At 42.9% G+C, this 4,427-nt stretch overlaps 1 non-coding gene across 1 annotated transcript; it reads left to right on the forward strand.

Annotated features, from left to right (window-relative positions):
• The first annotated feature begins 3,464 nt into the window (after positions 1–3,464).
• On the forward strand, positions 3,465–3,590 carry LOC114008540 (U6atac minor spliceosomal RNA). Its single transcript, XR_003550057.1, has one exon. It is a non-coding gene; the product is annotated as a U6atac minor spliceosomal RNA (small nuclear RNA).
• The last annotated feature ends 837 nt before the right edge of the window (positions 3,591–4,427 follow it).

The following is a 4,427-nucleotide window of genomic DNA, read 5'->3' on the forward strand; positions in this document are numbered from 1 at the left end:
GTGATTTTTTTTATATATATATATATATGTGTGTGTGTGTGTGTGTGTGTGTGTGTGTGTGTGTGTGTGTCTTTGGCCAGCATATGCACCCTATAACAAAAATATCTCTTAAAGAAAAAGAAAGAAAAAAAGGGATAAAAATGAAGTCTAGGTATAGTTGAACTTAATTATTCATAAGTTGAGTATTCACAAATTTGCTTACTTGTTAAAATCCATTTGTAACCATAAAATTAATACTTTGATTACTTTTGTGATCATTCATGGACATGCACAGAATGGTTAAAAATTTTAATCACCTAATGTGTACATCCCCAGCTGAGGTCAAACAAGGTAGCTCCCACCTTCTTGTTTCAGTTTAATGTAACATTTTTCACATTTTGTGCTTTTCATTGGTAATTTTGATGTTTAAAAATGGTCCCCATGGGTAGCACTGAAATTACCGCGAAGTGCTGTCTAGTGTTCCTATGTTCAGGAAGGACTTAATGGCGACATGCCTTATGGAAAAAGCAGTTGTTAGATTCCTACATTGAGGCATGAGTCATAGTGCTGTTCATCATGAGTGCCAAGTTAATGAATCAAGAATATACATTATGGGACCAGCAGTTAGCGTAATGGCTATGTCGCTAGACTCCCACGTAGTTGACCGCAGTTCGAGTCCTGGACCTGGTGCTTAAACTCATGCCGGGCGCGTGTGCGTGCATGCCCAAGATCCCGAGAGGAGAATGGAGGAGAAGGGATTGTGGCATGGCCATCCCCCCGGGGGGTGATTTCTTGCTTTCTGTCTCTCTGTCTCTCTCTGCCTGGCAAGCGCACGCGCCCTATAGCAAAAACCTCTCCAAAAAAAAAAAAAAAAGAATATACATTAAATATGTGTATCTTATTTTTCCTTTTAAGTTTTGCCAGAGGGCATGTGTGCTCACCAGAGAGAGACAGAGAGACAGAAAGTGAGGGGAAGAAAGCACCTCCCAGTGGAGCATATCGGGCTCAGTGCTTTCTCCTCCATTTCTCTATCCTGTTGACATTTGCGGCATGCGTGCACTCTGCATGTTTTTCTTTTTTCTTTCTATCTTTCTTCTTTTTTTTCTGTTTTATCTTTCTTCTTCTTCTATTTTATTTTTATATATTTATTTGTTTATTTTTGCTATAAAGTGCTTGCACTCTCCAGAGAGAGATATGGGCATGGGTGGGGAGTGAGAAATCACCTCCTGGAGGATGGCACACCACAGTCTCTTCTCCTGTAGTCTCCATTCAGGATCTTGGGCATGTACGCACCATCTACTGGCCCACACCCTGCATGTTTTTCAAGCCACTGGGACTGGGATTCAAACTACAATTGGCTGTATAGGATCTGGCTCTCTTAACCACTAGTCAGTGGGACCAACCCAGGCTTGAAACAGAAATGCATGTGAAACAAAATTATATATTGATTGCCAAAAATGTGGTGTCCAGAGACTGGCAGGAACCTAACCATGCATTTCCCTTGGGAGCAGTGGTTCTATGTTTACTGAATCAGTGTTTATATTGTAGAACATAGCTACTGGGTCGGGAAAGGTATGATGCATTTTTGCATAGAAAAACAGAAAACATGTCATGACTTTCTCAATGACCTAATATTATGAATGATGAGAACTAACAATACTTTTTTTAAAAAAAAGACTTATTTTATTTAACTTTGTTTATTTATTTTAATTTGACCAGATAGGGACAGAAAGAGAGAGAGAAAGAAAGTGAGAAAGTAAGCAGCCAGGTCCGGGACTCAAACTGCAGCTGTCCATGTGGGAGTTCAGTGCCATTAACGACCCCACCACCTGTCAGCCCCCAAAAACTGACAATACTTATTCCCCAGGCAGGCTTCTACCTAATGGGCAGGCATGTGGTTGACTCAATCCATTTATAGAACACCAAAACTCCTGTTGGTGCGTCTTCTCTAGAGTTATGACTATTGCCATAGTACCATGGAAGCAGTTCCCTCCGTCTCCACGTCCCTTTGGGCCTGGGGTGGTAATAGAGCCCTCCTGTTGCCAGCCCTGGTGCTTCACCATCCTGTGCTCATTTCCCTGCATCTTACCCACACCTCTGTAAATACTTCTTTTATTAAACTCCTTTCTCACCCCCATTTAAGTGTACCATCTGTTTCCAGCCAGAATCCTGACTAACGCTGACAGTTCATGGAGAATCTCAGCTGTTTTCTTTCTAGCACCTAGATATATATACTAGCAGGATCCCCTTTCCTCCCACTTGCCCACAGCGAATCTTTACTCTGAGGAATTCCTTTCTCCCCATTGTTAGTCTGACTAGAAAATGACAGTCCCAACTCTAGGGTAGTGCTACTCAGTGTGGTCCCCAGGGCCAGCAGCAGGGTCACCCCCTTGGGAGCTGGTTAGAAACACAAAATTTGAGGCATCATAGATTCACTGAATCTGAAATTCTGGGGAATTTCTGGAATCTGTGTTTCCAAAATCCTCCAGGTGATTCTTAGGCACAATTAAGTTTGAAAACCACTTCTGAGTGCTGGCAGGTGGTATGATGGTTAAGGTGCTGGACTCCCACATGGCCAACCTTGGTTTGAGTCCCAGACCTGGCAGCTTGCTTTCTCACTTACCCTTTTTCTCTCTCTCTGTCACTCTCTGGTCAAATTTTTAAAATAATAATAATGCAGGAACGCAGGAGTGCAGGGGTTATCGGGCTCACACTTGCAGTGAGACACAGGTTCTTATCCCATGCTCAGGAAGAATTAGAGTGATGGACACAGAGAGTAGGTATAGCAAAGCAGGAAGTTTATTGAAGGAGAGGGAAGGATAAACAGAGCTTCCGAGAAGGGAGAGGTCCCAGAAAATGAGTTGCCGAGGAAGAACTGTGGTGAGGGGTTTTTATTTGGGTCAGGAAGGGCTTTGTACGGACTTGTTCTAGGTGGGGCTTATGCATGCATTCCCCTCCTGCTGGGAAGGTGCACATGTTGGATGGGTCCAGTTATTCTCCTAATTTTAGAGTTGGGTACCAGGGTTAGGAATTTTGTTTTGTTTTAGAGAGATTTTTGCTATAGGCAGAAACAGACAGAAAGCAAAAAATCAACCAGCAGGGATGGCCATGCCGCAGTCCCTTCTCCTCCATTCTCCTCTCAGGGTTTTGGGCATAGGCACATACATGTGCCAGGAATGAGTTTTAAGCCGCCGGGTCTGGAACTCAAACCGTGGTCGACTATGTGGGAGCTTAGTGATGTAACCACTACACCATCCACCTTTTCAAGGAGATTCTTTGTCTAGGAGCTTTGGGTCATTATTTATTCCAGAACAAGATTTACATGTCTAAGATCAAAGGAATATGGTGACCGGGAGAGGAGGAATTGTCAGGAGCCACACAGAGTGGTCCTCCTGGGGAAGAAGGGGCTGCTCTGTCTACCTGTAAATGGAGTCCAACTCCTGTCTCAATAATAATAATTAGGTAAAATAAAATAAGTAATTCTTGTGTTGTATGAAAGGAGAGAAGGTTAGTACTCCCCTTGACAAGGATGGAAGAGGCCCTCAGGCCTGACAACACACATACAGTTAGGGCATTGCCACCTACTTCGTGGCCTCTAACCAATGTTGTTGTTTTTAATTTTTTTAATTTAAATAAAAAATTAAAAAATAATAAATGATTTTTTCCTTTTTTTTTTTTAAGAGAGAGAGATTTTTGCTATAGGGCTAGAGCACATGTGCTCTCCAGAGAGACAGATAGAGACAGAGAGACAGAAACTGAGAAATCATCCCCCAGGAGATGACCATGCCACAATCCCATCTCCTCCATTCTCCTCTTATGATTTTAGGCATGCATGCACATACACCAGCTTAAAGCTGCTAGGTCCAGGATCTGAATCATGGTCGACTACATGGGAGTCCAGCGATGTAACCATTGTGCCATTTGCTGGTCCCAAACAAATAGTTCTTTTTAAAAGAAAGAAAACCACTTCTGGGAAAAAAAAAAAAAGGCATGGATATAGTGGGAGGAGAGGCAAAGAGCAGGTATTCAGGATCCTTACCAGAGTCTCTTAACTCCTGTCTTGTTTTCTGGCTCTCATTTCTCAAGGCTGAACCAAATCTAGGACCACACACACAACCTGGAGTGCCAAATCCTTTGAACCCTATCCTGGAAGCTGTTTCTAACCAGCAGAGCATAGCTCCTTATAGGATGGAAGTTCACCACTAAAACCTCAGGCATGTCATAGTGCAGTCACCGGGCAAGGGGGAAAATAAGTGACATGATGAAGGGGATCAGAGTATGCCACCGCTCCCAATATGTCAATTTGGCCCATTGAGTATTTTGAGCAATTGGGAAACAGTAGATCCAAGAAAAACTTTCTCCTCTCCCCCTTTCTGCCTGAAAGCAACACATAAATTCCCTTTTGTGAAGGTGACATAAATTACCACCTTTTTCCTGTGCTAGAGATG

The sequence above is a fragment of the Tupaia chinensis genome, unplaced genomic scaffold, assembly GCF_000334495.1.
Source record: "Tupaia chinensis unplaced genomic scaffold, TupChi_1.0 Scaffold000354_1, whole genome shotgun sequence".
In the NCBI taxonomy this organism is placed as follows: Eukaryota; Metazoa; Chordata; class Mammalia; order Scandentia; family Tupaiidae; genus Tupaia; species Tupaia belangeri.